At 35.0% G+C, this 11,329-nt stretch overlaps 1 non-coding gene across 1 annotated transcript; it reads left to right on the top strand.

Annotated features, from left to right (window-relative positions):
- Positions 1 to 10,637: 10,637 nt before the first annotated feature.
- LOC140859570 (small nucleolar RNA R71) lies at positions 10,638 to 10,746 on the top strand. Its single transcript, XR_012143107.1, has one exon. It is a non-coding gene; the product is annotated as a small nucleolar RNA R71 (small nucleolar RNA).
- Positions 10,747 to 11,329: the final 583 nt, after the last annotated feature.

Here is an 11,329-nt window from a genome sequence, read left to right as displayed (position 1 = left end):
AAATCCAACTTAATTAGGCTTAATTAGGCTCAATAAAATTTTAATCAAATCAGGAATTGACTAAGCCCAACCCCTGATCAAATCAGGGACCAAACCATCTCGACGATTAGGTCAACTCTTAACCTAATCGGGTCAAACCCAATTGAATCCAATTCAATTGGACTTGATCCAAAAATAATTACTCAATCAAATTGAGTTAATTAGTGATCAAATCACTAATTAAACCTCTTATAAATACTGAGTCCAAATTCGATGGGCAATCGGGCATCAGAATTTATCGATATGTAACCCTGATCGAAAAGTCCCAACCAGTAGGACTCTTGACCCCGGTACCCATAATGTGTGGAACTCGTGATCAGAGAATCCTAATTCTCGATCACTGAGTCCCAACTATGTAGGATTCTACACCAGCCATCAGATCAGATAGGAACCTCTAATGTGAGTGACCCCGCAGGTTCGAACCTAAATCGGTAGCACAGGAACTAATTCCTGTACTAATCGAAGTAACCATCTATCAATGGTACCCGATGTCCAGATAGATCGAAGAGTCGCAATCGCAACACTCAGAACCTACATGAATATGGTTACTGTATAATTCATCCTTTTGACCCCTGTGTTTAGGATGACTCAGGGTTAAACTGTCAACACTGATCAGATCATCCGACTCGTTCTCAACTCAAACAGTCCTGTGACTCCTCACTAGGACTACCTTGGCCAAGGTTTTTCTAAATTGAAACATGACTATACACAGCTCCTAAACTGGAGTGGTCAATCCCATCTTGACACACGCATCGACAAGTCAAGTACTTGACTACATCCAACAGCCTTCCGTCACTGAATAAAAAATTCAGGTAGTCCAGTGCCTAAGTGCAGTGAGTTGCTTGCAAGTCACCGTGGCGGTCTCAGGTCGGAGGGATATTTATATCCATATTCCATCAGAGCAAATTTTGACAGTAGAAATAGCTCCAGAGTCGGTCACGTTCAGTGCAGATGTACCCTTACATCTCACCTGTATGCCATACCAGTGTCTCTACACTCATTGGTTAAGAGGACAACCAACCTATATGGCACACAACGACCTATGCTTGATAAATATTGTTGTCCTTGATAACAACGTATCATTTGGTCGTGAACAGATTTAAGGACTAAACGATAAATCCTCCTTTATCGAGTCTAAATAGTCCTAAGGACTTCACCACAATATAGGAGTTCATTAGAAGATGAAATATTTTGTGATGAAAAACTATCAAAATAATTTTTATTAATTCATAATTTATATACATATACAAAAATGAGCACAACCATCAACAGACTGACGATTGGCTTTGGGACACTATTCCCAACAAAGGTTTCTCATGAAATCACTCCATGCATAATTTAAGCCATGCCTCACGCCTTTAGTGGATAAGGGATGAGTTGGTGTCCATTTGAATTCAAATTTTGATTTGAATTCAAATGTGCAATTACTCATCTTTATCCTTTCTTTTGGATAAGACTTTTGACGTTGTTATAAAAGGAGGAGAAGAGTGGGGCGTGCAAGAAGAAAATTTTTGGAGAAAAATTCTGGGGCGTGAGAAGTCTTGTAAATGAGAAGGAAGTCCATATCCTTCCAAGAGACAAAGAAAAAAAGAAAGAAAAGTGGGTGCAATGTTTCTGGTGAGTTCCCTAGAGTTTTAGCCTGGGGTTCGGGAAGTGAGAAAATGAGCTACGAGTGTCGTGAGCCCACAAAATCTCAGAAAGATCTTCAACATCTTCTCAAGCACATCTGTTGATGATCTGGAGCATCCAAAGAATCGACAGACATCGATCGAAGGAGTTTGATCAGTATCGGTCATCAAAAAGGCTCTACAACGAGCTAGCACTCGTGAGGAGTCGATCAGACCGGAAGCTTCGTGTGGACAATCCACAGAGGCCAGACACACTGTGTGGCTGTATTGCAACGATCAGACTCTCCCGATGGTGATCAAATTGCGGTGATCTACTATCCACACAAAGGTATTATGTCCTGAACACATTACAGTAAAGTGTTTACTGTTCGAATTTGAATTTCAAATTTAAATGCATGCATGTTATATATCATATTTAGATCCTAGTGTAGGATAAATCATAATTTTGAAAAGTTTTAAAATTATTATTTTACCCCTGCACTGAATTTCCTCACACTACTCCCTTCTGCTAAAATCGATAGATCCCATCTAGGTACATATCCTACTCCTATAGTGGATCAACTATCGTCAACATCTCCTACAAAGGCTCATTGAGATCCATATTTATGTGTAGTCAAACTTCAGCAGTCTCACTGTGAGCAGCTGTAGCACTACAGGTCAAAGAATCAGTCATACAACTGCAGCATTAAAAAAATCACTAATGAGTGAGCAGATATCATGTGACTTCTCATGTTGGTCACACTCAGTGCTAGTTGTTCTCTAGCAACTACCTGCACTCTCGCTCCAATGTCACTACACCGCAGACTCGAGACCTATCTGTCCGAAAGAAGTAATCCATGTACTGATCTATCTAGATCAATCACCATCTGCATGATGATCCTATAATCAGAAGCAATTTAGGAATTAACCATCAATGACACATGTCTCAAATTTTCAACTCTTTGAGAATATGTATCATCATCTTGTTAATCCCTTGGATGATTCATGGACACATAAAATATTAATGGTAATATAAATACCCATAAAGTATAAAAATATATCCTAGAAATATAATATACGTCAGTCAATATTGGCTTCTAGAACATATATTCAATAATCTTTCACTTGCACTAAAGTCAATTTGCTATGTACCAAGCCTCATCTTCTCAAGACAGGCTTTAGTCTTTAACTAGCTAAGTGACTTACTAGTGGGTCAGCCACATCTCATGTAGAGTTTGTTCTCTGCACCTCTATATATTTCTACTTGAGGTAGTCGTGTATTCTGCTGCTCTATGTGCTTGAATATCTGGTGAGACCTAGGCTCCTTAGCAAAAGCTATGGTGCCATTATCTTTGTAGTATAGTATCATGGCATCTGATGGCATAACATTTGCAACTAACATTAAAATCAGAATACATCCTACACATCTACAGTGTACTCAGCTTTCATCAATCGATTACTTGGAATCCTTCCAAGATTTCGACATAGGAACACACCCCATGATGTAGACATTCCACCATCAATGACCGACATAAAATCTGAATTGGTGTATCCTCCCACTCTTAGCTTTGATCCTTCTTCAAATTAAGAATATATCTTTAGTTCTTCTCAAGTACTTAAGGATGTTTTAATAGCAATCCAATACTCTCAGCCTGGATACAACTGATATCTACTCATGATATTTATAGTACTATATCAGTTAAAGTATGTTATATGGTATACATCTACGTCCGAGAGGGTAGTAGACCCCTCTCCGAGATTTTTATACTAAACTATTTCAGCATCTACTCTCTGTACCTTATCTATAAAAATACAAGCATCCAATTGCATCTATCTTTATAGATCTTTAGGATACTAACTTTATATTTTTTATAAAAAATTTTATATACAATCATATTTTAACCGATGTCAGTATTGGACACTCCCACTGATCCTTTTGAAAACACATAATTTTTCTTTTTTGATTAAATAATTTGATCATATCATCAAAATGAATGTTCCAACTCCAAGAGTATTATAGTATTTGTGATCTCATATCACGAGAAGTGAAATCTATAAGCTACACCATATAGAAATCTTCAAAAGATATCCAGTCAGGAAAGCTAATTCACATCCTTTCTTGGAGTCAATGTTTAACATCGCCTCATTGTAGGTTCTGGCATCATCTCTATGTTCTCCATCTCCCATGAGAAATAATTTTCTCTACATCCTTTGTTAAGTATACCCAAGTATCTTTCGAGAGGATTAGAGATCTTACTATGTATACGAGATGGAAGAGGAATATACATCTACTAGCTCATCATGAATAGGTTCTTTAGGTCCTACAGCTTGTTGCTCTTCAGAGGCACTCTCTTCGAGCTTAATTTTTCTCCCACTGCTTCATCTTGGTTAAATAATTTTTCAAGAAGATAGCATGTCGAGTCACAATTACATTGTGATCCTTTCAAAAGAAAGTAATATCCTAAACTCTTTTAGGATAAGCTTTATAGACCTATCCTCTAATATATCCATCTACTATTCTTGACACAGGCTAGACATCTTTGGATCTTGAAATAACCAAGATTCAGTTCTCACCATGCCATATCTCATATGATGTGGTAAGAACAGGTTTAGAGAGAACCCAATTCTATAGAAATAAAGCATGTCTCTAAAGAAACAAAATAAATCAGTGAAGTTCATCATGGATCAGACCATATCTCATATAGGCCCATGACTTCTTATCTCATTGAGCTAAGATGTACTAAGAGGGGTCCAATATGAAACTTTGCTATTTTATGAGATAACCGAGAAATTTTTTTCTTTGGTATTGCATCTTTGATCCGATCAAAGTATCTTTAGAAATTTTTTGATTTGCTTTTCTACTTTACATCTGAATTCTTTGAACCTTTCAAATTTTCAAATTTGTATCTCATATACTTACTCATACCATGACTGATCATCGGTAAAGATAACAAAGTAGAGATAACTCTTTAATTAGCATATCACATTGAAAGAATCAGATCTAGGGTTTCAGGATTAGATCTTAAAATTTTTTCAAGATCAGACAGTGGAAGACTAAAATAAATCAAAATTTATCTTGTAAAACTAGAGAATTCCTAGATCTAAGATTCTATTACATAATTATTACATGGTATTAAATCAAAAATTAAAATATAAAGAGCAAGAACTACATGTTGATCATATCAACATGTTTCTATACTACATCTAATGTATGTAAAATATAATAGATCAGATCTATTATCTTTCAAGTTAGACGTTCTAACTTTGCTGATCTGGGCTTGAGGATGATGTTGTGAGCCACACATGTATCTGGCCTTTAGGAGTCATTCACACGAGCCCACGAATCACGATCAGAAGTTCTGGTCCAGAAAATCAGCACAGTATGCTAATACTGCACTGATCTTTATTCTATGGTCGATCAGATGCCTCCTTCTTCTTGATTAAGACTCTTCCAAAGATGAGAAGTAGGAGAAGGAGTCTTAGATCTGAGATACTCTAAAAAACTCAAGATAGAGGAAGAGAAGAGGTGAACACAGCAACCCTAGTGGAAGACCCTCTTGTTCTTCTCTTTGCTCTCACCTAGACACCTAGTCTTGCGTCAATTGTATCTCCACGCCCCAACTTTCTTTCTCTCTAATTTTTGCATGCCCCAAAGGACTCTCTTTTCTATATTTTTCATAAAAAATTTATGAAGAAATTTATTTTAAATAGAGAGATATGATAGAATCTTTATCTAGGTCAAATACCTAGTCAAGGATTATCCAAACATGGCAAGACAAGGGGCGCCCAACTCTTGGGTGCCCCATCTTTTTTCTTGTGCATGGACCAGCAGCAAAGTGCCCATATTATATGCCATAAACTCCACAAAAATTTAAAAAAAATTAAGTAAAATCAGTGCCATAAGGAAAGAGTTTTGGTTTCCTAAAACTCTATCTCATAGAATTTGAAATCCAAACTAATTCCTACTTTGACTTAATCCACAACCACTTTCCATGTAAGAGAGAAAGACAGAAAAGTTTTGGGCATGTGTGAAGACCTAGGAGAGAAGTTTTTTTGCACAAAATAAGAGAGAGTGGGAATGGGATAAGAGAGAGTGGGCGTGGGGGCTAAATTGGCGCAAGGTGGAATCTTAGTCTTACTAGGATTCAATCTATGTCTTGTTCCAATCTGGTTTCACAAACTAAATCAAACCAAAATTAAATCAACCTAATTAAAATAGGTTTCAACCCAATTAAGAACTTAATTTAATCAGATTAAATTAGATTTAAATCTGATTTAATTTTTTAATCGAATTAGAAATTAGGTTGACCCAAGTCCTAATTGAACTAGGACTAGTTTTTCCTTGCACTTGGCTTATCCAATAAACTAATTGGACTTCCAATCAAGTCCAAATTAAATCTAATTAAATTATATTTAATTAGACTTAATCTCAGCCCATTGGCTTAATCAAATTAATTCAATTAGCAATCGAATTGCTAATCGATCCTCCTGCAACACTTGCATTAGGTTAAATATCAATCATATTGATCGTTTAACCCTAGAACAATTCTTAATCATTGATCAACTATCCGATCGGATCGTGAACTCTAATGTATGTGACTTCATAGATCCGAACCTAAGCCAATAGCATAGAAATAAATTTCTGTACCAATCAAAGTGATCATCTAGTAATGGTACCTGACAGTCGGATAGGTCAAATATGTAGAACAACATCCCTAGAACCCATGCAGATATAGTTTTCATATAATTCATCCCCTTGACCAAAATACTCATAGGATACCTTAGAGTTCAACTGTCAACTCTGATCAGGTTGTCCATATTGTATTTCAAAATATCAAATCCATCTGATGGATTACTGATACGATCGTGATGTTATCGTTAGGACACCATAATTATCAATCAAATTTTGACTTCAATAAAAATTAAAAATATATAGAAAATAGTGAGTCGGGTTGAATCCACAGAGAAGGTAAAATTTTGATTTAAAATCTTTAATTTTACAAAAAAAAATTTTTGGAGAAAGTAATTTATGTCGAAAAATAAAAATTAAAAGTCTGAAAAATAAATCGGGTACTAAGATCTACTAACTAGATTCTAGTATCTACTTACAATAAAAATAAATAACAAAAATTTAAAAAAAATAAAAATAAATTGATACTAAGATCTACTAATTAGATCCTAGCATCTACTGCAAAAAAATAAAAGATAAAAATTTAAAATATAGAAAAATAAATTTTATAATAATTAAAATTAAAATTTAAGTAAAAAAATTTAAAAAAATAATAAAATAAAAATAAAATTATAATAAAGATCTAAAGTTGATCAGCCAAGCCTCATCAGAAAGATGGTTGATGATCTCTCCATCTTCCGTTGAACTCCATAGAGCGAACTGGCTTCTCTCCTTCTTTTCCTTGGGTCCCTAAAGCTATTTAATTTTTGCTCTATTATTTTCTACACTTTCTACTCAATTTTTTTGCTCACAAAGCTTATTCCCAGACCTCCTATTTATAGATAAATTTTTCATAATTTTTTGGTAGGAAAAAGAGTTAAAACCCTTAGAAATCATATTAATCCCCTTAGAAATATTCCTGGCCGTCGGATGGAGCTTGAACTGCCCAGATCTACCCAAAATCCATAGTTTTAATCCTTATCAAAGTCAGATCGAACCACAGCCATCCAATCACATCTGGGATTGGTCTGGAATGTCGGATCATGCTGATAATCTCTTATTCTCAGTCAGGAGCATCCTCAACTGTCGGATCTCATGATGGATTCATTTTCAGCCGTTCGATCATGCAAAAGATCCTCTTATAAACTGACAATGAACAACAGTCGGATCGATCTTCAGATTAAATCTCAGTAGTTGGATAACGTAAAATAGCTTTCACTGTCCGTAGACCGTGCCTGTGGACCACGTAGCATTTTTAGTGGACCGCGCTCTGGCTCTGTGGACCGAGCGGCCGGTCCACCATACATCAAAGGCTATTTTTTTTAATTTTTTAGGATATTTTAGCTCCATTTTAGCTCCAATTTTTACCTGAAAATTTGAAAAAAAATATGCATTAAATTTTTCAATTTTTTTTTTCATTTTGGTGTTTAAATTGCTCAATTAAATTAACATCTATTTTTTTTATAAATATATCTAATTTTATATTTTTTTCAAAATCACTTATTTTTTAAGAAAATTCAATAAATTCATAAAATTAGAATTTTTAAGAAGATGTTAGCACCATAAATTATCAAAAATATCTACAATAAATATAAAAATATATCACTTATCACACTTTTCAACTTGAACTTTGCTCATCCTCGAGTAAAGAAAGAATTTAGAATTAAGTACCGTTTAACTTAAAGTTTCGAATTTCACTAAATAATTTTCAAAAGGAGCACTGATGTTTAGTAGAGTGTGAATGAAATATGTCATTGAGGTATTAATACTAGTCAATATGAGATTTAAACTAAGAACACTAAACTTTTTCTGAACTTTTTCAAATTATCCCTACCTTTATCTCCAAATCATTCACCTTCATATGGGCAAGTATTTTGTTACTTCCATCCTTTATTTATTGATTGATTTTTTTTTTTAAATATTATACTGCTATTTAGTGTCTTAACCTCTTAAGCTTTCTTTTGACCCATGTAGCGAGTTTTCAGTCAATGACTCTCAAACCAGATAGCTTTAGGACACTAGGTATAAAATACCCCTCGAACTTATTTGCTCGAATCAAACAGGCTATGAGTTAAAACTAGCTTTATAATAAAGCTTCTTTACCCTTCATACCTTTTGATGCGAAACTCAATGCTTGCTTAGGCAAAGAGGTCCGGTTACTCAGCATGAAGTACTTGAAATTTTTTTTTTTGAATATATGAAGAAACATATAGTTACTTTACACAAGCCCATAAGAAGTAAACTCTTCTTTGATGCTGATAGAAAAATTTAAAAATGCTCAAAGAAAACTATTTAAGTTCTAAACTTAACTCTTTATTGAATTTTCTTAATACTTGATCCCTCAATATCTCACAAACTCTCTGATCTGTACATCAATTTTCTTTTAAAAATACTTGGTTTAACTTGATTCTTAAGTATAATCAGATGCTTAAATACTAAATACTAACTTACTTGAGGACTTTAAAATATTTTTATTTTGCCCCCCAACTTAATCGACATTGTTCTCAATGGAGTAGAAAAAATGAAGGTGCATGTAAAAAGAAAGAAAAGGAGAGATATCACATGATCCATAAGTCTTTTCAAAACTGATTCTCCCCCCAACTTAGCCAAGATTATTTTCAGATCCCTACAAAAGACACAAAGCAAGACTCGATTATCCTAAACAAAATACAAAAGAAAGCAAAGGCAAAAGCAAAAATTGAAAACTTGAAAACTGGGTTGCCTCCCAGGAAGTGCTAAGTTTACCGTCTTCAGCCAGACCATGCTGATTCTCTCACCTATCCCGTGTCAAATATTAGATTAACAAATTCTAATGGTTTTGGATTGCCAATCTAGGAAAAATGGTCTAAAATAAATTTTAATATTTTATTATCAATCTTTAGAAAGTAGTTCACATCTCCATTCTTAATTTTAGAAAGATAGTTCACAAACCCATTTACAGACCCTTATTTATTGAGAATTTCTCCTATTTGTTCTTCTAAAATGCTCATAAATTGAGTTTTTAGGTTAGGAGTTGAGTTTGATGCAATAGATACTGGAAGGATACTATTTAATTCTAAACATGTATTCTCAAGTGTAACTGAAGATGATTTCAATTCTAGAGGGGATGGTGATTCTAAAGAAGAAGAACCGACTTCTAGGGCTGAAGAAAATGAGACTTTTGGTCTATATGTCTCGGGTAACTCATCTGCTTTTTTTTTCTCTTTATCTTTTCTATTTAGATCAGTAGCAATTTTTGGCTCTGGTTCTTCTATCGGGTTAGTCTCAGTTCTAATCTCTTCTTCCAAATTTTTATTTGGGCTAGCATCAGTACTAGCTTCTCTCACCTAATCTTGGTATGGGTCCTTAAGAAACCTACTACTTCTAAGTTCAGTAATTGCTTTGGTATTTTCAAATTGAGGATTCTTAGATAGGACATTGGATTGATGACTAAGTCCAGGTGGTTGATGGATGGATGGATTGTTCCTAAGATTTGATACTGGTTCGTTTGGCAATTGATCTAGTTCTCTCCTTATAGAAGATTCAGCTAATTGACTTATTTATACTTCTAGCCTGATGAGGGATTGCTGTTGGGTCATAATCATTTGTTGAAGTTGGTTCAATCTATCATCGGCTAGATTAGTCTATTGAGGAGGTGGGTATGACGACTGATTGTAATAGGATGGTTGAGTAGGCTGACTAGGCTGACCACTATTATAGGCATAATTTTGGTATTGGGGCATATTCTGAAAGTTCTGCACAGAAAAAATTTGGGTTTGAGCCTGAGTCTGTTGGGGTCTCCAAGAAAAATTAGGATGGTTCCTCCACCATGCATTTTATGTGTTAGAGAATGGATCATTGATAGGATTAGAGTAACCTTGAGCAGCTTGAACTTGTTCTTGAATGAAAGGTGAAAACTGTGCAGCCATGGGACATTCGCTCACATGATGGATCGGGCTAGCACAGATAGAATAAATCTTCTAATAATTAGGTGGTGGTGTGCATTGTGCAGGAGATTGTTGACCTAATGGTAGAAACTGATCAAATTTCTGGGCAAGAAGGTCGACTTTATCTAATCTTTGGGCTATTAGGTTCAGATCGGCCTTAGGACTCGAGTCTGTTTGCTTGATCTCAAAAATTTCTGTCTGTTTTTGGTGAGGATTGATCTTTCGTAGGAGGATAATGAAATATGATTGATTGAATTTTTACTCAAAGTTTCAAAAAAAGTGTAGGCTTCATCCTCACTTTTACTCATGAATGCACCCCCATAAGATGCATCTACCATCTGTCTGTATTGGTCACCTAAACCCTCATAAAAAGCTTGAACAATTTGCCACTTAGATAGACCATGGTGTGGGTATTTTCTAAGAAGTTCCTTAAGTCTCTCCCATGATTCATGAATTTGTTCTCCTGGAAGCTGAGCAAATCCAGTGATGGCTCACCTCATGGTGTTGGTTCGACCTATGAGATAGAATTTCTTAAGAAACTCATACTGCATTTCAGCCCAAGTTTGGATTGGTCTCCCTATTGTGCCAAGCCAATACTTGACTTTGTCTTTAAGTGAGAAGGGGAATAAGGTCAATCTAAGTGCATCATTAGTAAAATTTTGAATTTTCACTGTAGAATAAATTTTTAAGAACTCATCCAGATGCTTGTAAGGATCTTCATTAGTATTTCCATAGAAAGATAGGAGCATCTGGATTGTGGTCGACTTGATCTCATAGTGGCTTGCAGGGATATCAGGTAAGTAGATACAAGTAGATGGGTTATAGGTGGAAGGAATAAAATATTCCTTCATCTGCTTAGGTGGTTTCTAGGATCTCTAGCCATCTGATTTTCAGGTTTAATATGAATCAACCGTTCAATCTCAGGATTGGGTTCAACTAGGTCAGGATAGAGAGATCTTCTACCTTGCATATACCAGTGCAAACCCTAATGTATGATTCAAATTTTGTTTTTGTTTCATTTTTTTTTTTTAAAGAGAAAAAGGAGAGAGAAGAAAGAAAGAGCCCTAGACCTAGATACGTAAGGTGGG

The sequence above is a fragment of the Elaeis guineensis genome, chromosome 7 (assembly GCF_000442705.2).
Source record: "Elaeis guineensis isolate ETL-2024a chromosome 7, EG11, whole genome shotgun sequence".
Taxonomy (NCBI): domain Eukaryota; kingdom Viridiplantae; phylum Streptophyta; class Magnoliopsida; order Arecales; family Arecaceae; genus Elaeis; species Elaeis guineensis.
This window is presented reverse-complemented; position numbering and strand designations above follow the sequence as displayed.